This window comes from Symphalangus syndactylus, chromosome 17 (genome assembly GCF_028878055.3).
Source record: "Symphalangus syndactylus isolate Jambi chromosome 17, NHGRI_mSymSyn1-v2.1_pri, whole genome shotgun sequence".
NCBI classification, from domain to species: Eukaryota; Metazoa; Chordata; class Mammalia; order Primates; family Hylobatidae; genus Symphalangus; species Symphalangus syndactylus.
The window spans coordinates 76,013,183-76,037,060 of NC_072439.2; the positions used below are offsets into that span (position 1 = coordinate 76,013,183).

At 37.6% G+C, this 23,878-nt stretch overlaps 1 long non-coding RNA gene across 1 annotated transcript in view; it reads right to left on the bottom strand.

Moving 5' to 3' along the window:
* Window positions 1-20,122, bottom strand: part of LOC134733089 (uncharacterized) — a 62,900-nt gene extending 42,778 nt beyond the window's left edge. Inside the window, exon 1 of the long non-coding RNA XR_010116652.1 lies at window positions 19,939-20,122. This is a non-coding gene — a long non-coding RNA (uncharacterized lncRNA). The remainder of the gene's footprint in view (window positions 1-19,938) is intronic.
* Between the last annotated feature and the right edge of the window lie 3,756 nt (window positions 20,123-23,878).

Genomic DNA, 23,878 nt, shown 5'->3' on the forward strand with positions numbered 1-23,878 from the left:
TATACAATTATACGCCAATAAATTAGATAACCTAGAAGAAATTTACAAATTTATAGAAACCTAAATTACCAAAACTGCATCAGGAAGAAATAAGTAGCCTGAGCAGATGAATAACAGGAGATTGAATTAGTAATAATTAGTAATAAAAAAATTTTCAACAAAGGAAAGAACAGGACCTAATGGCTTCAAGGGTAAATGTTACTAAACATTCAAAGACCAATCAATGCCAACTCTTCTGAGACTCTTCCAAAATATAGAAGAAGAAGGATTACTTCCAAACTCATTTTATGAGGCCAGCACCACCCAGATACAGAAACCTGACAAAGATAATACAAGAAAAGAAAACTGCAAGCCAATATCCCTAATGAACGTAGATACAAAAGTACCAAATAAAATACCAGCTTATCAAACTTAACAATACATTAAAAGAACCATACACCATGACTAAGCGGGATTTATCTCAGGGATGCAAGGATGGCTCAATATATGCAAGTCAATCAACATGATACAACAACTTAACAATATGAAGGAAAAAAAAGCACATGATCAACTCAATTAGCACAGAAAGCATTTGACAAAGTTCAAACCACATTGATGATTAAAACTCCCAACAAAATAATTATAGCAGGATCTTACTCCAATCCAAAAAGGGCTATATATGAAAAGCCCACAGCTCACATCATAATCAATAGGGGAAAACTGAAGGCATTCTCTCCAAGATCTGGTACAAGACAATAATGCCTGGTCTCATGACTTCTTTTCAATATAGTACTGGAAGTCCAAGCCAGGGCCATTAGGCAAAAGAAGAAAATGAAAGGTATTCAAACCACAAAGAAAGAGTAAAATTGTCTCTGTCTGCAAATGTCATGCTCATATACACAGAAAAACCTTAAAGATTCAATGACAACAAAACTGTTAGAACCAATATAAAAATTCAGTAAGATACAAAATCAATATGCAAAAATCCAGCATGTTTCTATACACAAACCATGAGCTATTCAAAAAGAAAATTAGAAAAACAATCTCATTCACAATCAAGACAAAGATAATAAAATACTTAGGAATAAACTTAACAAAAGAAGTGAAAGACTTGTACACTAAAAATTATAAAACATTGACAGAAGAAATCTAAGAAGACACAGATAAATGGAAAGACATCCTGTGTTCTTAGACGGAAAAAATTCACATCATGAAAATATACATACTAACAAAAGTGATCAACAGATTTTCAATGAAATCTGTATAAAAATCTAATGTCATTCTTTACAGAAATAGAAAAAAATCTAAAATTTATCTAGAACTACAAAAGATTCCAAATAGCCAAATAAATCTTGAGTAAGAAGAGCAAAGCTAGAAGAATCACACTGCCTGATTGTAAAATATATTACAAATCTACAGTAATCAAAAGAGTATGGCACTGGCACAAAGGCAAACATATAGACCAATGAAACAGAACAGAGAGAGAGTAGAAACAAATCCATGCAGCTATAGTCAACTGATCTTAAACAAGGGGGCTATGAACACAAAATGGGGAAAGAATAGTCTCTTTGATAAATGCTGCTAAGAAAACTAGATGTCCACAACCAGAAGTGGACCTTACCTAACAACATATATAAAAATTTACTCAAAATAGGTCAAAGACCTAAATATAAGGCCTAAAACTGGAAAACTCCTAGAAGATAACATAGACAAATTTCATGACATCAGATTTGGCAGTTTCTTGGTTATGACAGCAAAGGCATAGACAATGAAAGCAAAAATAGTCAAATGTGATTATATCAAACTAAAAATCTTCTGTACAACCAAGGAAACAATCATCAAAATGAAGAGACAATGTTTAAAATCGGAGAAATTATTTGCAAACCATATATATGATAAGGGATTTTTAGCCAAAATGCATCAGGAAGTCAACTTGATAGCAAAAAAACAAATAATGTGATTTTAAAATGGGTAAAGGAGCTGAATAGGCATTTTTCAAAAGAAGACATATAAATTACCAACAGATATATGAAAAGGTGCTCAATATTACTAATCAGTGAAACACAAATCAAAGCCAAAATGAGATATCATTTCACATCTGGTACAATAGCTATTATCAAAAAGATGAATGATAACAAGTGTTGGTGAGAATGTGGAGAAAAAGGAGCACTGCTACACTATTAGTGGGAATGTTAAATGGTACAGCCATTGTGGAAAATGGTATAAAAATTCCTCATACAATTAAAGTTAAAAGATATACCAGAATTACTGGAAGGTTGATACAGCAAACTAGAAGCTGTGATATTTGATGTAGCATGGCCACACATGTAGGTAATAAAGTACTTGCAATGATGGAATAATTTGAAGTGAAAGAAAAAATGTGTTTCATGTATCCAAAGCTTGATTAAATGTTGGGAATAGCCAAGAGTTGATCAATGATAGCTATGAGGCAGGATAAAGAGTGGCATGTGCCTCAAATAAGTGAGAATTTCCATACCAAGACAAGGGAATAGTGGTTTCTAAGTGGCAGTGATGTGCAGGATGGGCTAGAGAAATAACTGAATGTAGGGAGTCCAGTTAGAAGTCTATTGCAATAGTCCATGCAAAAATCAATAAACCTTTTATTCAATTCAATTCAACAAATATTTATTGAGCACTGACTATGTGTCAAGTACTATGCTCAGGCTAAAATAGTGAACAATACAATCTAACATTCCTGCCTCCTTATATTCTAGTAATTGAGGGCAAAAACAATAAGAAAGAAGACTATTGCAGCATGAGAGATTACAGAGATTGAATTGTCAGGTTCTATCCTCACATGGTTGATTAAAAGAGGAAGCATTTCTAAAAAATTCTTTGGGCTTAAATGTAAGTAACAGGTAAAAGATAAAGGTCATTGATAGAGAGCAGGCAAGTTATTCATTCAACATATGTTGAATGTTTCCCAATGCCAAGACCTAGAAACATAAAGATGAATAATACAGGAAGAAGCACCAGATTGGAAAAGTGACTGGTTGACATGATAATGATGGCAATTACAGACAAGCTGAAATTTTGATTGAGGCAGGACATTCTTGTGAAATGTTCAACAACACAGTTGAAAGGGTGGTTTTGAAATTCAGGAGAGAAGTTAGGCTAAGAGAAGTCTAATCTGCCTTTCAATTCATTTAGGAATGATTTTGGAGGATATAAATTTTTTGGAAAAAAAGGAAAGTTATTTCCTGGAAAAAAAATTCATATGAAAAAGTTGGGTTAAAAAAAACCCACATATACAATATATGACAAATTTTTAACTATATTAACCACATTAATATTCTAGTAATCACTTGCTTTAGTAGCAATCATATATTATCATTACATATATTTGTATTAATCTTGGTAACAACAATATTAAATTTTTTAATATCAAAGAAATTCTGCTTTCAGAAAACCAAGATTTTTATCTAACAGGAGAATTAGTAGGTATGGAAATGTGACAAATTTGTATTATACTGGTTTATGTGAATGGGTTAAGTAGAAGTGAATCTGGATATTTAGAGGTACTTATTATGGCGATCATTGTTACTAATGGCGATTGAAAAGATGTCTTTGCATTTCCCCAGGTAAGACAAGGTAAGCAGTTTATATGTATTACAATTTTTAAAGACAGTACTTGAATTCGTATCTACTACGTTGTTTTTCAAAGAGTGTCACGATCACGAGGGAAATTCACTACATGCCTGCTTGCAAATGATTTAGTTGAAATGTACAATTTCTTCTTTAAAGTATTTAATACTTCCCAGAGACAAATCAATTTTAATTTAGTGATGAGCTGAAAGGGCTAGAAAATAAACTACAAATAAGCTGAAATCATCAGAATTAAGAAAAAATGAAACAACCTTGTGCTCAGAGTAACTCTAAAAAGTTGTCTAAAAACAGCATTTTTTTTTAGTGTGTCCCTTATTATGGTGGCATTTTTCATCTTTTATTCAGCATTTCTGTTCATAAATCAAGCCTTTGGTTCTATGTTTAAACTGCATCTGAAACATATACAACAATTTGTATGTATTCCATCATGACTGCAGAATCTACAGCACATTTTTCATGTTTTGTTCCACGATCATCATTACATATGAATAAAAGACAAATGCAGCCAAATATTTTTGATATTTCTCTCAATGAATGCCTAATGTAAATCTGACAAAATACAGCACATCTTTTAAATGACATTTTTTTAGTGATGACACCCAAAGAAGCGCATTCAAACTCTGAGAAAAGTGATTATTTTGTAATGTGCACCTTTTTTTTTTTTCTGCTTTATGTTTCACATCCAAATTTGCTTTACATTAGAAGAGTTTGGTATTTTCTTTTTTTTTTTTTTTGAGACGGAGTCTCGCTCTGTCGCCCAGGCTGGAGTGCGGTGGCACAATCTCGGCTCACTGCAAGCTCCGCCTCCCGGGTTCACGCCATTCTTCTGCCTCAGCCTCTCCGAGTAGCTGGGACTACAGGCACCCGCCACCACGCCCGGCTAATTTTTTGTATTTTTTTAGTAGAGACGGGGTTTCACCGTGGTCTCAGTCTCCTGACCTCCTGATCCGCCCACCTCGGCCTCCCAAAGTGCTGGGATTACAAGCGTGAGCCACCGCGCCCAGCCTAGTTTGGTATTTTCAAGAAGTAAGCAAAGTAGATCTCAAGTTAAGTTCTCGAATATTTTCAGAAATCCCACAGTTTTCATTTGAACAATAATGCTATGAATACCAGGCTAAGAGAAGTTTATGTGGCCACACTAGACAGCCAGATCAATACACAGATTTGGAAGTAGTGGTGTTTCTTGAACTGTGTTCTGCTGATTGCATATGTCAGAATCACCATTACAATGCATATTTCTCGGTTTTCTCTGAGACTTGCTGAGCTAAATTTTTTTTAGGTATGGTACCCAGAAATCTACAAACAACATTTTCCCCAGGGCACTCGTGCAAAAACCACTTCTTAACACTGGGTTGGCTTAATATTGTGTTTGGCAATTTTCATGGTTATGGAGGGAGCAGGCAATGATGGATAACTGAAAACAGGTTGAAAACTGTTGAAAAATGATGTCTTTGTTTGAAACCTAGACCACTGTATATTTGGCCACCTACATTTAGGTCAAAGAAATATAGTGTCCTGCTCTACAGTAAGCAGAATTCTAAGATGACTGCCTAAGAGGCCCACTAGCAGTTATCTACATCCTGCATTATCTCTAAGACTGTGAGTATAATGGACCTTACCCCCGTGATTAGGTTATACATATGGGACAGCTGACCTTAAAAAAAATTATCCCGGGTGAGCCTGCATAACCACATGCACCCTTAAAGGGGACTGTGGTCTCCCTAAGGTCAGAGATCAAAACATCAGAGAGATTTGACAAGATTCTCAACTGCTAGATTTGAAGATGAAAGGGACCATGTGGTAAGGTACACAGGCAACCTTAATGAGTGAAGAGCAGCCCTCAGCTGATAGGAAGCAAAGAAACAGGGACAGCAGTCATATGTCCATAAAGAACTAAATTCAGCCATACAGCTCAATGAAATGTGGAAGCAAATGTTTTCTCAGAGACCCCAACTGAGAATGCAGGTGGCCAATAACTTGATTTCAGCCTCAGAAGAGTGTAAGCAGAGAACACAGTCTCATTCTGTGCCTGGACTTCTGACCTGAAATCTGTAAGGTAATAAATGTGGCTATTTTTTTAACCTGTTAAGTTTATGGTGATTTGTTATGCAGAAACAGCAAACTAATATGTACCCAGATTACGCAAAAGCAACTCTGCCTATGGTAATTAGAGTTATACCAACACAGCTGCTCTTATGTATACTTTGATCTCCCTGAGTGGTGTATATAAATGACATTGGAAACTCTTGGTGTTATGAACCAGAAGATTTTACATATCAGAGTTAAATTCATAGAGTCACCAAGATCTGTCGTGACCAGGTTAAACAATTCATTAAGAAATCGTTAGTTGGAAGAGCAGAGCCCCAAACAGTCCAAAATTTCTCGGTCTGAAGTGTTTTTAAAGAACTTTATCCAAGATTATATGTTACAATCAACATTATAAGGTAGATTAATATTTTAATTGCTATTACCAAAGAGGTATAAGAATTTAATTGGAGCTGATGGTCCAAGATTGTGCACTAAAGCGGCCAGCTTATGGTAATAAGACCTCATTCTCAGAACAATTCTTTTCCCCAACAAAGAGAATCTCATGATTCCATCTATTTAGCCAAAATAAATCAAGTTTTTATTTTTATGCATCCATGAGCAACACTCACTTTCCATTACTTCTTGTGGTCACAGAAGCATTTCATTGAATACTTCTATAAATAGTTTCCACATGCCCATGCCTCCTTTAATGACTTTGCAATTCTAATAAAGTGATTAGAACTCCTCATCCCTGCTGTGGCCTCTGCTAAGCGATGTGAAAATACCCCTCCTGCTGGGGTTATCCCGCCAGCAAAATCCAAATGACCCACCAAAAAGTACATCTGTTGTAATTTGACTTTCTTTGCCCTTGTTACTTTTTCCTGCCATTCTATAAGCTCTTTAATTTTTCCCTTGGGGCTCTAAATTTCTTTTTAATTTTTTATTCGTGGAGAACCTCTTGTACAGATAAAATCAGGTTGACTGGTCTAGTTTTCCTCTAACTATTGGAGCTGTAATGTGTCACTCTCTGAAACTTCACAGCTTCCTAATTAATATTCTGCTCAAACACGACAGGGTTATATGATTTCGTCTCAGACATTAAGTGTTCGATTATGGGTCCCAAATATGCTAATTAACAAATGTACAACTGTAATCTCACTGGGAGAAAATGTTGCAAAGAGTCTCTGAAACACAGTCGATAAGATTTTGGCAAGTAGTTTTGTCAAACCCAGGAGGTAATTTATAGCGGAAGAACATTTAAAGACAAATTGCTAAATGTTTTGTAAGTCTTCAAGAAATGTTAAAAACCAAGCTGGGTTTGGAGGCAGGCTCTTTTTGAACTCTGACTTATGGGCTCCACATGGGTAAGAAAGGAAATTTGGCGCCTTGCTGATTTTGCCTTTAGCCTTGGCCACTGGTAGAAGCACCTGATCCTACTTTGGGAAGTCAGTCGTTTCCCAGTCGGCATATGGAACATAGTACTGAAACTACCTCCTGACTGCAGGATATACTGGTGACCCACTCCTAGCTAACAGAGGCCACATAGCACTGACCATGTGGGGACACATCACCATTTGGGGCCAGCAATAATCCAAGGATTTTCATAAAACTGTTGGGAAAGAAAAACTCTCTTTTTCCTCTGGGATTTCCCCAAGGATTGAAAAACACTTTAAGATGCTATTGACCCAATTTGCTCTAGGGAGTCCTTGCTCGAGAATTGTAATAACCTAAGGGAAAGCAGTACTGAGAAGAAAGAGAGTGAGTGAGTGACCATTTCTTTATTCCATCCTTTGAGGCCCTACACTTAATCATTCCTGAAGCTATATCACTCCCAGCCTTTTCAATTACTTGAGCCAATCAATTTCCTTTAATAGTTAAGTTCCTTTGGACTGGATTTTCAAACTTGCAACTGAAAGCATCCCACTTTATAAAAAGTCTCTCTCACAAAAATTAATTCAAGACACTACTCTTTGAATTTAGTAAAAGTAACATTATAAAGCTAATTTACTAACTTAATAATTTTTGAATGGAATACAATCAAACTCCCAAAATATTCCTTTGGTGGTCATATTAAAGTTAAACCATTTACACAATTTAATTTTTTTTTTTTAGTATTTAAAGATATTTAATGATACATTCTCATTCATTCTTGCAATGTCATTTTGAGCTAGCCAGGGGACAGGTATGCTTATCTAATAATATAATAGATTTATCTTGAACTTCATGAAACATTTCAGTGAAGGTTAAATAACAAAGCCCCAGGTCAGCTGTGTAAGCACCTAGAGAAAACAGTAATTATTTCCCTAATGGTGTAGGTAGTATATCACTGTGGACATCAGAATAAAGATTACAGCATAAATTTGTCACCTTTGAGCAACCATGTGGCCAATGAGAACTTTTGTTAAATATAAAATGTACATGATACATGTTATATATCCTATGTAGATATTTAATCAACACAGTTTAATAAAAGTCCTTCTACTTGTACTTCATTATATGTATATTACACAAAGGCATATAATGTATTAATACAGTTATTAAATGGTTTCTGTGTATATATCATTATAAAATGAATATATAAAGTATATATGAAAATATTAATATAAAGTTAAAATATGCTAACCATAAATTTAAGTATTCCCATTATATTTTTTTCTCATTATATAAAAAGTTTTTTTTTTCCCCTCTCAATTAAATAGCAGCTTTTCAGACTCCTTAGTAAAGTAGGACTGGGGTAGATTTTCCCATATTGTTAAATTTTTTCTTATTAAGAACAAACTTATATCTTAATATTTTAATAAAATTTTTTTCTAAAATGTATTAAAATTACCAATTTAACTTGCTCTTGATGACTCATTGGCCTTCTAATAAGCATCCAAGTTATAAAATTCTAAATGCTTCTTCTACTGAAGTATGCAGAGCTGTTTAAACACGAAATGCTATACTTTCTGAGTTTATGTGTCCCCTTTTGATAGTTTCTTGTTTTTTATTCCTTGGAGTTTGTGCAACTTTAATAAACTCTTTTTTACTTGAGTGACTTTGAGTTTCTATTCCTCACTAAACACTGTAGGGGTGTTTACAGGATACATTTTAATATGTAGCCTTAAAAAACAACTACACGACCCAGAAATTTCATTCCTAGATATAATCCCAACTGAAATATGTACAAATATGCCTACTGTAAGATATGTCCAAAAATATTCAGTGAAGAACCATTCATGAAAGCTCAAAACAGGAGATAATCTCAATGCCTATAGTAGAATTGGCAAATAAATTGTGGCATACTCATACAATGGAATAGTACACAGTCATGAGAATGAATTAACTGCACAAAATAATAAGGATAAAACGACCCAACAAAATGTTGAGTCAACAAAATTGGACACAAAAGAGTTTGATGGGTTGAGGTTTGTAGTGACTGGAACAAGAAGAGAAACTCTGAGGTACTGGATGCCAGTAATATGGTGTTCCTCAATCTTGGTCTTGGCTACAAAAGTGTGTATATGTTTTGAAAAGTCATTGAACTGTGCTATAACGTATGTGCTTTTCTGCATATATTTTATACTTCAGCAAAAGTTTGTTAAAAAATAAGATAAAAATTAATATACTGTATGCCTTTATTCTACACCACTTTCAAAGCACATGTATTATCTTTCAAAAAGCATGTTATCTCATTTTATTCATCCATTTATTTATGTTTCTTTTTTTCTTTTTGGTCATGATCTAGCCATCAGGCAAGGGACTAGGAACAGAGCACATATTAAGTTAGACATAATCCTACTTGCATAATCCTACTTGCATTGAGTTTATAGCCACTTCTATTTCATGCCCATAGCATTTCTGCAAGGTAAGTAGAGAACGTATGAAGTCTTTTTGTGTCATATTTGTTTGTTTAAATGGAAGACAACTAAGCATGTTTATATACTTCAGAGAAAAATCCATTTGAGAGGCAGCAGATGTACTATGAGAGAGTGAAGGAAAGATTTAAAAGTGAAACCTCTGAGGAGGACAGAGAAAAGAACCCAAAGTGCAGGATAAAGGAAGAAACAGTCTAAACTGGAAATTATCAGAGGCCATATGCTGCTTATTAGCAGGTCATGGACTGAAGTCCAACAACTTGACATCCCACGTACATCGAATTAAATTTTTCTGCATTGTTGCCGTTTCTAGAATGCCAATGAATCATTCACACACCCTTTAAATAACAAGTTTTGGTGCCAGATGTATAGTTCACTATTATCTGTTGGTGATTCATTATATGACTCTCAAGTGAAGAGGCATTCAGGCCAACTTGCATGTTCTAAAACTATGATAGATGTTTTTGCTTTTTCCGACAGCTTGGAGAACTACAGTGGAAGAGATGGACAAATTAGTAGTGTAGAGGATCAGAAAAGAGAATAATGGCACTAGTTTAAAAAATGGAAGGAAATGGCTGGGTGCAGTGGCTCACGCCTGTAATCCCAGCACTGTGGGAGGCCAAGGCAGGTGGATTACCTGAGGTCAGGAGTTCGAGACCAGCATGGCCAATATGGCGAAACCTCATCTCTACTCAAAGAACAAAAATTATCCAGGTGTGGTGGCGCACGCCTATAATCCCAGCTACTCAGGTGGCTAAGGCAGGATAATAGCTTGAACCCCAGAGGCGAAGGTGGCAGTGAACTGAGGTCATGCTACTGCACTCCAACCTTAGCGACAGAGTGAGACTCTGTCTCAAAAAAAAAAAACAAAAACAAAACACAGGGAGGAAATTTCTCTTCAGAACCCATTGATTTGGATAGTGAATTTCTGAATATGTTGGAATTTGTGATCAAAATCCTTCCTAAGATGGAGAGACCTCTTGGGCCCTGGGATGAGTTTCTTTTATTTGCTAGTCCAGTCGTGAAGAAGCACAAGCCAAAATAGAATTAAACATCTAAAATATTTCTAAGGAGGAGTGCCTAAGAGGAAGCTAAGGGAGATTGGAAGAACCAAGAAACTTTAACGCAAGTCTGACTCTTGTAAAAGAGATAAGAAAAAAGTGAAAGTAGTGTGGACGAGTCTTGGACTAGTACACACTTCTAAAAAAGTTTAGTAGTGTTGATGGGGAGTCCTCAAACTAAAGTTGTTCATCATATTAGTCCAACATCCCCCAGTAATGAGCCTGCCTTAGCGTTCCTGATGCACTCAATCATCTTCTGGGAACAGCTCCAGGAAATTTTGCATTGTCAGGAATGCAGTGTGGAATTCCAGAGTGTAGCAGCTGGGGTAATATTTGAATTATCTTCTCCCCAGTTGGAGATCAGAGAGAGGCATAATCATGGCCACGACACCTCACATACCATGAAATTGCCATTTTACAGTTAAATGGAGCATTACTCATCTTGATGATAATACAGACTGGGGATTTTTTAATACTGTATATCTTCATCTGGACTCTGCAGATACGATGCAAGATAGATAGACAGATAGATAGATATCAATTTTTACTTTATAGATGTACGAGTATCTATCTCAGCAGAAGAGGTGGTTACTGTCAAAAGTTGTTTCTCCCATTATTCATTCAGAAATATTTATTGATCATCTATTGTATGCCTGGTACTTCTATAGGCTCTAGGAATAGAGCAGATAAATAGCCATCTATCATAGAGTTTAAGTGCTATGTAGTGATAGGACGATAAAGAAAAATAAATCTGGATACAAAAAGCAAGAATGATAGTGGCAGAAAGATGTTATTTTAGAGAGAGTGGTCACAACAGTTGTCTCTGATAGGTGATGTTGGGTAGTGATATGAGCAAGCAATACACTTCCAGGCAGAAAGAACAGTAAAGGCAAAGGTTATGAGGAGGGGTAGTGCTTGTCTTGCTTCAGGAATAGCAAGAAAGCCAGTTGAGAGGGAAAGAGGAAGAGCAAGAAGGCTACTTTAGAGTAAGCAAGATGGAGAGTAGAAGGAAATGAGGTCAGTAAGTTAGAGGACCTGATCATAGGACTTGGTTGCCATGGAAGAAGCTGTATATTTCTTCTTTTTTTTTTGTTTTTCTAAGAGTCTCGCTTTGCTGCCCAAGGTGGAGTGCAGTGACAGGATCTCAGCTCACTGCAACCTTTGCTTCCTGAGTTCCAGTGATTTTCATGCCTCAGCCTCTTGAGTAGGTGAAACTACAGGCATATGCCACCACACCTGGCTAATTTTTGTATTTTTAGTAGAGATAGTTTTTTGCCATATTGGCCAGGCTGGTCTTGAACTACTGGGCTGAAGTGATCCACCCACCTCAGCCTCCCAAAGTATTGTGATTACAGGCGTGAGCCACTACACCCAGTCAATGCCGTAGATTTCATTCTGAATAACATGGGAAGTCCCTGGAGAGCTTGGGGATAGGGAAGTGATAGGAGCCGACACGTTACTAAAGAAATAATGCTGGTATCTGTGTGAAAAGCCACCACTTTTTGAAATTTTGAAATCATGTTTTTTCAACTTTTCAGTATCTATCTCCCTATGTCAATTATTGTCTCAATCCTATATGTGCTGCCTTTCTCATGGGCTTCTTCTCAACAGGTCACACATTCAAATGGGGTAACTGAAGAATATTTAATGAAGGAATTGTATGTAAGAACATGAGCAGAGTAAAGGAAAACCAACAAAAGAAAGAAATACTCCCTGGTCCCCACCCATAGGCATGAAAGAATAAATGAATGGGACTATGCAAACTAACAAGCTTCTGCACAGCAAAGGAAGCAATTAACAGAGTGAAAAGACAACCTACAGAACAGGAGAAAATATTTGCAAGCTAGTCATCTGACAAGGGATTAATATCCAGAATATACAAAGAACTCAAACATCTCTACAGCAAAAAACAAACAAACAAACAAAAAACATAAAACACCCAAACAATCCAATTTAAAAATGGCCAAATGACCTGAACTGATATTTCTCAAAAGAAGACATACATCAGGCCAACAAATGGCATTTAAAAATGCTCAATATCACTAATCATCAGGGAACTGCAAATCAACACAACAGTGTGGTATCATCTCACCCCATTTAGGATGGCAATTATCAAAAATAAAATAAAATAGCCACAGGGGCTTGTGCCTTAGTCCCAGCTACTCAGGAGGCTGAAGCTGGAGGATTGCTGGAGCTCAGGGGCTCAAGGCTGCAGTGAGCCATGATCATGCTACTGCAGTCCAGCCTGGGTGACCGAGCAAGATTCTGTCTCTAAAAATACAAATAAAAAAGACAGAAAATAACGAAGGCTGATGAGGCAGATGTGGAGAAAATGAAACTGTTGTACACTATTGATGGAATGTAAGTTGTTACAGCCACTATGGAGAACAGTGTGAAGGTTCCTCAAAAACTACAAATAGAACTATCATATGATCCAGCAATGCAACTACTGGACATTTATTCAAAAGAAAGAAAATCAGTATATTAAAGAGAAATCTGCACCCCTATGTTTATTGCAGCACTACTCACAGTAGCCAAGATATGAAATCAACATAGACGTCCAACAACAGATGAATTAAGAAAGACTATTTGGTATATACAAACAATAGAATACTATTCAGCCATAAATAAAAAAAATCTTGTCATTTGCAGCAACATGGATGGAACTGGAGATCACTACCTTAAGGGAAATAAGCCAGGAACCAAAAATTAAATACTTCATATTCTCACTCACATATGGAAGAAAAAAAACAACAAACTAAAAAACAAGACCTACTGGTCTCATAGAAATGAAAAGTAGAGCAAAGAACACTAGAGGGATACAGAGAGATTTATTAAAAGATACAAAATTATAGCTAGATAAGAGGAATAACGTCTAGTGTTCTACGCAACTGTAGGATGAATGTAGTTAACAATAATATAGTTTTGAATATTTAGAAGGAGGGTATTGAATGTTCCTAACACAAAGAAGTGATAAATATTTAAAATGATGGATTCGCTATTTACCCTAATCTGATTAATATACATTGCATGTATTGAAACATCACTATGTATCCTCAAAATATGTACAATTATTAGGCATCAATTAAAGTATAAAAGTAAAAAAAAAAATCTCTCTACTCAATTCCCTGAATCTCTCAAATCAATCTTTCTTACCATCCCTATAAATATTGCTTTGATTTATGTCATTTTCTAATAGCAGCCTTTATATATTAAGTACTACATTAATCTCTTTTAAGTAAATATGTTATCTCACTTAATCCTCATAAAAGGTATGTGACAGTGTCTTCGTTTAGATTCTAAAATAGAGAATGTGAAAGGTCTTAGGTCAAAAGAAGTGAGGGAATGGGGCAGAAAAGCCAATGCCAATATCCTGGTTGATCCTACAGGCAACAGGCGCTGGTATATTGGAGAAATCAACAGAATGCATCCAAGAAGTGCCTATCTGAAATATAAGAGTTTGAGACGTTTATTTATAGCTGCCGTCCCCATTGTTAGACAGTTGGCCCTGGACCATATTTTCATTTGTTGAGAGGCACCCACGGCCCAGGGACAGAAGGAGAAAAGATACACAGCACACACTTGAATTGGAACAATGCCTGAGAAAGGTGAGTCTAAGCTCACTTGGAATTATTCACCACAGCTGCGACTAAATCCAATGTAAGCCAAGGAGAGGTGACACAGAGCACCAAAGACATCTGCTACTGTTAAAAAAAAAAGTAAAGCTCTGAGAGGTAACACAGATTGCAAAGTAACCAAGCTAGAATTTGAATCTAGGTCTGTCTGACTCCAAAGCCTATACTTTTAATTACTATGTGCAAGAAGTTTCTGCCAAGTATAAAATTAGAGGACACAGTTCCCAAGACTGCCCTGAATTTTGACACCAACTGTAAGTTGAGGAGGGGACTGGGATGGGTAGCATTCACAAAACCATATTCAGTTTCAGTACTTCTCTGAAAGGACTCATAAAACTCTCCGAAACCTGTTATACTCATGGTTATGAGTCATTACAGGGAAAGGATACAGATTAAAATCAGCTAAAGGGAGAGAGGCATAGGGCAGAGTCTAGGTAAGTTCCAAATGTGACCTGTCATTGTCCTCTTCCCATACAGTCAGGATGCATTGCTCTCCTGGCATCAGTGTGTGACAAATGTATGAAGCACTGCCAACCAGGGAAACTCACTCAAGTCTTAGCATGCGGAGTTCTTACTAGAGCACCATGACTAAGGCATTTTTGATTGATTGACTGATTGATTGTCCATTTGGTTAATCTTAGCCTGCAGGTTGACTGATATCACATTACCCAAAACCCCTACCCAAAATCATAGGGTTGGGCTTTCTTACAAAGCCGATGGCTACCCTAAGACTACTGAGTGTGTCTGGCCCCACCCTAAGATCTGGTGGGCTAGTCCCCACCCTGAACAATGGGTGTTAGAGAGTTGGCCCTGGGCCATTTTTGCATGATAATCCTGAACAAAGATAATCCTACCGGGTTTGACATGTATTACCTCCCAGAAGCTGAAGACAAGATCTCTCTGTAGGCAAGACCAAATTCTTTGCTATACACTACTAAATATAACATGAAGCATGGCCATTATATAATATAGATCTGATTGTGTCTCTCCCCTCCTTGAATGTCTTCAATGCTTCCCATCACTTTTATGGTGAGATCCCTTCTTTTGGTATGGCATCCTTGGCAGCTCAGTATCTGTCCCGTCTATATTTCCAATCTCATACTTTGCACTCCTTTTTGTATCCTATAGTCCTTTCAAGCCACTGGCACTTCCACAATTACCCTTCCCTGCTGTCATGAGGGAAATAAAAATATGTGACAACATATTCTCTACCAAAAAAATAAGTTATTCTTTTTTCCTTTTAGTAGGCAAATAGATTAAGACAAGGTCCTGAGACCTATGGGTGTATGTGTGGATGAGTTGTTCCTTGATGAAACTGTCATTTGAAGAGGAAAGTAAATGTGATAGAATAGGAGAGAAGGGGGGATATACTGCAATTAGCCAGGTGAGTAGCAGAAGTAAGATTAAGGCTTATCATCTCTTCCGTCATTTGGAGCAGAGGTGGAATGCTCAAAACTCCATCAAACCCCATGCATGGCCCTTTCTTGCCTCAGGACTTCTACACATGCAGTAAGTTCTTCCCAGAAAGTAAATGTGCATGTACACGCACACGTACACACACACACAGCCATGTTTCAAGACCCAACATAGAATGTCTTTCTTGACAATTATTGTTCCCCTCCCTCCTCTCCCTGTTTATTGCACAATACTCCCAAACAGTTATTGAGGTGCATTATTACTGTTTATTTGTATATTCTTCCCATGGTTATAAGCTCTATGAGAAAAGAAATCACACTTTTACTTTTGTATCCTTATCATCTACTACAGGGCCCAACAACACTGAGATAAAAAGCTATAGACTAGATGGGCAAATGAAGGAAGAAAGGGAGAGAGGCAGGAAAGAACAAAAAAAAAAAAAACAGGAGGGAGAGATGGAGGGAGGGACATTCAAGTTCACTTGGTTTTAGATATGCTGAGGAGGAGTTAATGCCAAGTTTAATAAAATACTACACCTAAAACCCCCAATTCTCATCCCCCAAGCAGCAACTCTGTTTCTGATGGCAGAGTTTAGTTAGCTCAAGGATAACACACAGCATAAGCTGAATGACATTAAACTGCTCATGGGTTCATGCCCAAACCAATTCCCTCTGCAGGGAGATAACATTTCTGTAGTCTTCTACAGTACTTTTAGAATCTCTCTAGGCTACGGTGGCAACAGATTTAGTAGACAAGTGGGAACTAGAAGCACATCACATGAACTGAACTGGAAAATGTCCTGGCCAATTAACAGCAAATGTCTCTGGCAATTAACAAACAGCCTGGGAACAAAGACTCTCTGTGTTGTTATGCTCAGTCTTGGAATATTTATTGTCTCTTCGTGTCTTGGTTTTATAGTTTCGGCATTTGAAAGATGTATATTCCATTTTTTCAGTAGTTTGTAAGCTCCCTCGAGGACCCAAACTCATTGAGTATGCTTTTTTATACACACAACACCTAGCATAGTGTTTGATTCAAAGTAATAATGCTGTAAATATTTTAAAATAAATTTTAAAACTTTATTCCAAACCTGACGCTACAGATTAAGTCTCCAGCTACCAGGGGTCCACAGCATGGCATGGGTGTACAAATTAAATAGCGTAGTTTAGGCAATTCTATATACTGTTTAGTTGCATTTATCAAAATAAAAACTGTTGTTAGGTTTGTATTAGGAAAGGGTGTTGGGAAATCATTTCATTCAATTCTCTCCTTTTCAGATGGGAAACCTGTTATATTGTCTTGTCTAACATGCTAGTTACATGACAAGACTGTAATCAGAAGCCAGCTCTATAGACTCTTAGTCTAGTGCTCCCTTTATTAATAGCAAGTCTTCTCTCATTACTTCTTTCTAGTAACAAAGACAACAGAGTGTTTTTATTACAATATTTATAAAACATAGAGCACTTTGGTACATTTTGGTAGCATCCTCACTAACACACATCAAGCAGCCTAAATGTGTGTTAACTGAGATTCAAGAGCCATTTTTGATGGTTTGTCATCAATCAACCCTTCCATTCTATCTTCTTGAAAGAAGACAGACCATCAGCCAAGGTCACTCTTTACTTCTGATTCCCTATCTGCACACTTGCCCACATCCATGGGCAGCAGAATTGTTTCCTCTTTGTTAGCCTTAGAGAATGAGGTGTTTCCCCCTTTTCAGGGCCAAGCCTTCACCATGGCACATTTTTCAATTCTCATCAATAATCTGGAGACTTGCTCCATAGTCTACTCTCTTTCTCTCCTGAATCTTAGACCTCTTTCTAGCTACTATCATCATAAGCAGATTCAAGTGTCTTCCATCTAAAGCCTCCCAACCCAATGTATTTGAATAAGTGCTTCCAAATTCTATTCTCCCTTTCTTGTTCAAATATCTTGAAAGAATATGCTCAGTCTCAATTTGTTAGATTCAATCATTTCTTGTCTCATTGCAATCTGCCCTCTAAGCAAGGTTTCAAATTGCTTCCTAATTATGAAATGCAAGAGAAATTTCCACTGTAAAGTTTCTCTCTCACTTCCTTTTCAAAACGACTCCTATTCTTTCAGTTTCCATGACTGCACTCATTTGATCTTGTGAAATATTTCTGCTCCTATTTTCTGTTTTCTGTGCGGGTTCCTCTTCTGCTTACTCTATAAAATGTCAATTTCCGAAGGAAGTATAATCGTGGTTTCAAGCACCAATATATACCGATGGCCAAAAAATCTGTTTTTGCAGCTCAAATAGCTCTGGTATTCAAATAAATATGTTTATATTCCTTTGCATGGGTTCCATCTCCATAGCTGATAAGCACCATAAACTCAATATCAAAACTCAATTCAGCATCTTTGACCTGATTCTCCAACTACACATAGAAACACCAAAATACTGTATGTTGGATTGAAAGAATTGTATCAGCTAAAATTCGGGGTCATATTGTTACAAGGTGAATGTAAAAGTCATGTTATAAAATTGCAATAGGCACAAAAATAAAGATAGTGAAAAATATAGTGAACCATACCCTGACTGTGAAAGCCTCAAATAATCACAAGGCACTCACTTCCCGAATACTCCCTGCTCCATGTTCTTCCCCCCATTTGGTTCCTCCCTCAGTCTTTCTCTGATTAACATCTGGGTCTCAGAGGAAGACTGGAAGCAATCACAAATACCATTATTTCCAAATTTGTGCAAAAGAGCAATTTTACTGAGTTTTTTTTTTTTTTTTGAGATGGAGTCTCGCTGTGTCGCCCAGGCTGGAGTGCAGTGGTGCGATCTCGGCTCACTGCAAGCTCCGCCTCCCAGGTTCACGCCATTCTCCTGCCTCAGCCTCCTGAGTAGCTGGGACTACAGGCACCCACTACCATGCCCGGCTAATTTTTCGTATTTTTAGGAGAGACGGGGTTTCACCGTGTTAGCCCGGATGGTCTCGATCTCCTGACCTTGTGATCTGCCCGCCTCGGCCTCCCAAAGTGCTGGGATTACAGGAGTGAGCCACTGCGCCCGGCCTACTGAGTTTTCTATCTTACCTAGTAGAACTGTCATGAACCTGATCACTTAGACTGAAAATTTAGGACTGATTCTTAAACCCTCCTTCCATTACCCTCTATATCCAACTAATCACCAGATCTTGAAAATTGTGATTCTTAAAAATTCCTTGAACTTACACAGTGTCTCCATATTACTTAATCCAGACTTTAATTTCTTTCTGGGCTACCTGAACAGCTTTTCATCAGGTCACTCTACTTCCAGGCTTGTCCCATTCAAACTTTAGAAATGAGATTGCAGAGGAATTTTAAGGTGCTGCCCCACATCCCACAAAGTCCCTTGTGATTTCAAAATATGCCAGTATTGTTCACGTCTCTGCTATTTGTTACTGCAGCTTCCTCTGCTTAGAGCCCTCTGCTAACTCACGGTCTGCCTGGCAGTCACCCATTAATCTGTTTGGCTTCAGCTCTAATTTCATCTATGAAGATATCTCTGCCCTGTCCCTTCTGTTTTTTCCCCAACAAATTTAATTGACCATGCCCTGTTTTTTCTTATTACACTTTATATGAATGCGTCTTTTATTTATTTTTGTTTTTTATTTTTTTGTAGAGACAGGGTCTCACTATGTTGTCTAGGCTGGTCTCAAACTCCTAGTCTTGAGCAATCCTCTTGCCTTAGCCTCCCAAAATGCTGGGATTACAGGCATGAGCCACTGTGCCCAGAAGCATACTTTTTAAAGTACCTGTAACATTTTATTATACCTAGTCACTTATTTCTTTTTCCAAATAAACAGTAAATTTATTGAGGAATGGGGTTAGATGTGATTCAGCAATGAGCCTAAATGGTGGATATAAGGTGTTTATAATTATTTTTTAAACTAAACTGCCTTTTATGCACTATTTGTATCATAATTTTTTAAAAAACGGAAAAATAAAAGAGGTTACACAGAGCTAAAAGATCGTCTGAAAAGCAGCAGTCAAATTAAAAAACATTAGACAGGAGAAGGGAAGCTATGGTAGACAATCTTAGCTAAGGTAAAGAGACTATGTTTGCTATCTGTCACTTTCCAAATTATGATTCCTTTTTCGAAGTCAATCTTTTGCCTTGTTTCCTATTCTTTTCTTCCCTCTAATAAGTGAGTGAAAACCCTCACTGGCTGGAATCACATACAAGCACTCATCACTCTAACTCAACATACAGATCAAAAACTAGTACAATCATGAAGTAAAACTGAGAATTTCTTCCAAAATATAAGTTTATAAAACTCCCTAAAATTACTTAAAATGAGTATTATTATTAGATACAAATGATCTTACCCATTCTTTTATTCTCCCTTTTTTTTGAGATGGAGTCTCTCTCTGTCGGCCAGGCTGGAGTTTGAGACGGAGTCTCTCTCTGTCGGCCAGGCTGGAGTTTGAGACGGAGTCTCTCTCTGTCGGCCAGGCTGGAGTTTGAGACGGAGTCTCTCTCTGTCGGCCAGGCTGGAGTTTGAGACGGAGACTCTCTGTCGGCCAGGCTGGAGTTTGACATGGAGACTCTCTGTCGGCCAGGCTGGAGTTTGAGACGGAGTCTCTCTGTCGGCCAGGCTGGAGTTTGAGACGGAGACTGTCTCTGTCGGCCAGGCTGGAGTTTGACATGGAGACTCTCTGTCGGCCAGGCTGGAGTTTGAGACCGAGTCTGTCTCTGTCGGCCAGGCTGGAGTTTGAGATAGTCTCTCTCTGTCGGCCAGGCTGGAGTTTGACATGGAGACTCTCTCTGTCGGCCAGGCTGGAGTTTGACATGGAGACTCTCTCTGTCGGCCAGGCTGGAGTTTGAGACCGAGTCTCTCTCTGTCGGCCAGGCTGGAGTTTGAGACCGAGTCTCTCTCTGTCGGCCAGGCTGGAGTTTGAGACGGAGACTCTCTCTGTCGGCCAGGCTGGAGTTTGACATGGAGTCTCTCTCTGTCGGCCAGGCTGGAGTTTGACATGGAGTCTCTCTCTGTCGGCCAGGCTGGAGTTTGAGACGGAGTCTCTCTCTGTCGGCCAGGCTGGAGTTTGACATGGAGACTCTCTGTCGGCCAGGCTGGAGTTTGAGACGGAGTCTCTCTCTGTCGGCCAGGCTGGAGTTTGACATGGAGACTCTCTGTCGGCCAGGCTGGAGTTTGAGACGGAGACTCTCTCTGTCGGCCAGGCTGGAGTTTGACATGGAGTCTCTCTCTGTCGGCCAGGCTGGGGTTTGAGACGGAGACTCTCTGTCGGCCAGGCTGGAGTTTGAGACGGAGACTCTGTAGGCCAGGCTGGAGTTTGAGACGGAGACTCTCTCTGTCGGCCAGGCTGGAGTGCAGTGGCAAGATCTCAGCTCACTGCAACCTCTGCCTCCTGGGCTCAAGCAATTCTCCTGCCTTAGCCTCCAGAGCAGCTGGGACTAACAGGTGCTCACCATCACACCCAGTTAATTTTTGTATTTTTAGTAGAGACAGGTTTTCACCATGTCAGCCAGGCTGATCTCAAACTCCTGACCTCAAGTGATCCACCTGCCTTGGCCTCCCAAAGTGCTGAGGTTACAGGTGTGAGCCACCATGCCTGGCCCCTTTTATTCTCTTTCAATAACTTTCATTCCAGACCTCTCAGAGACATAACAGATTTCTGACGTTACCTTTTCATCATAATTTAAATCACTGATTTTCATAAATGAGAACTATCCAGGCTTGTTATTTCTCTCATTCACTACAAGTACTTATATGAAGAAGTAGAAAGTCTTTATAGGAGCAGATATTCCAATGGAAATAATGTAACCAGTGGCAACTTGAGAACTTCTGTATAGAAAAGACATGGGAGGTAATACTTTGGCTGAAATCAGGATCTAAGAGACTTGTCTAGGAGATGTGTTCACCGTGTATGCTCACCATTTTATTGGAGTGTATTTTTGTTTTGTGAAAACTTGAGAGGGGTGTGGCTGATAGAGTGTGACAGGGATAAATCGTCTTAAGTCATCTATGTGTGCTAACACCAGACACCACATATAACTGGGTTCTTGAGATTTGGGGTTTTGTTTTTCATTTTACAAATGCACCAAAAATATTAAAGCCAAGATACGGGGATTAAAATTTCTGAAAGTTGACCTACGTGATCATAGTTATGTCTATTTCTGAACAGGAAAAGCAAAAAATAAATAAAAATGACAATGGTGGAAATCAAGTGTAAAAATTTTCTTCATATTATATATAAAGGCACAGAGAAATTACTAAGAGAGCCCTGCTTTCATCTCCATTTCTGTTAAAGCTTTCTGTATAATGATGGAGCAATATCTCTCACTTCATATCACTTTAGTTGAATAATTGACATTGGTGCATGTATTGCCTGATGAAACATTAAATTGTGGGATTCAATGTTACAAATTTCATCTAAGGAACAATAGAATGATGGAATCTCTTATCTTAGCTTTCGGGAACAGAATTTGAAGTATGTGCCATCAGAGAACCACACATTTGCTCTAAACAATAGTTTTTATCTCCTAAACTCTTTTTAGTTGTAGGGTGGCATAATGTGACAGTAAGTGTCTCCAAGTACTAGTTGAACCAAATTACACTCTTGAGCATGTGCGTGCTCTGCCTGTTGATGGCAATGTCCCTGTTTCCGATGTCCTTCCTCATCAGCTGCCTTGCTAAAGTGTGCAGTGAGTAAAGACTACGGGGTGATATTTAATGAAAACGCTACCCATGACTCTGAGCCCAATGTGACCCCTACTATTCCTTTACTATTAAAGACCAATTATCCACTCCCCATGTAACTATAATTGCGAGTGGCAGAGATCTCGAGTTGCTGAAATATGCCAGTAAACTATTCAACTTTTTAAATTTCTTAATATCCAAATTGCTAATATTGATATAGAAATGTATGAGAAGTAAAAAGTCTGGCACTTGGGAAAATTAAATATAAATAACCTTGCTTTCACTAATTTGGGTGAGAGTTGCAACATCTTTTTTAACTAGCTTTTATATAGGAGATGAAATAAAGATGCCAAAGATTAATGCTGTCAATTTCAATGGCCAGCATGTACCCAAAAGGCAAACATATAAATCTAAAGCAAATAGAAGTGCATTACTTAATTTCTGCTTATCATTTATTATACAATTGCCAGGAAGTTAACCATTACATTTTGCAAATCCATCACTTCTTAAATTCATCTTGGAAAAGCTCCTTCTTCTATTATTGTATTGGGCTTTTATGGACATTTGATGGCTCTTATAATCAGCACTGTAGGAGTCACAAGATGAATGTATACTAAGTTCTGAGAGAAAGAAGATGAGTATATTCCACAGAATTCGCTAATTTTATTCAGGGCCTCAGAACTAAGGACATGAGCTCTTAATCTGGGCATGTGATAATTTGCTTTCAATGACCATAATGCTAATGAGAAAAAAATAAGTTTGGGGTTTCTAGTCACTTATACACAAAGTAGTAAACCAATTGTAATTTTTCATAAAGCCCAAAGCAAAATGTCCTTAGCATTGAAAGAAATGATTTTGCATCATTTAAAAAGTAAGTCTGTTTTGTTATAAATAAATTTTCTGGCTTATTTAAGCTTTTTATATTCTTTTACATTTATTATTCAATACTTTATTCAGTTCAATCAGTCATTCAATTAACAGACTTTTTTTGATACTTAGCTAAATAACACAGCTAACAAGGAGAATATAGAAACATTTCTCACAGTTAAGACATTTGTATTCTAATAGACCAGACAAGCATAAACGAATATAGATATACAAAAAAAAAACATACTTGTAATAATAGAATAAAGCACAGAAATAATAGAAATATAATGAAGCAAATGGTCAATTTGAGAAAGGGTAAGGGGTAAGGTGAAATATGAACATGGTCCAAAGCCTTCATAAGAGAGACGACTGTAGACAGGAGTCTCAAAATATGATAATAGGTATTTGCTCTGTGCACATGATGGTTTGAAAATATGTTCATACATTCTTTGACATTCCACCCATAGAAAAGTGGAATCTAATTCTCCCTTCTTGAACATAAATTGTCCTTAGCAACTCCTTTCTAATAAATAAAATGCAGCAGAAGTCACATTGCAAGCCTTGGAAGATGATATGGCTTCCACGTGACTCTTGTTTTATTAAGACAAGCATTTTAAAACTAGCTGTGGAAGATGATATGGCTTTCACCTGACTCTTGTTCTATTAAGACAAGCATTTTAAAGTTAGCCGTGGAAGATGATATGGCTTCCACCTGACTCTTGTTCTATTAAGAAGAATTT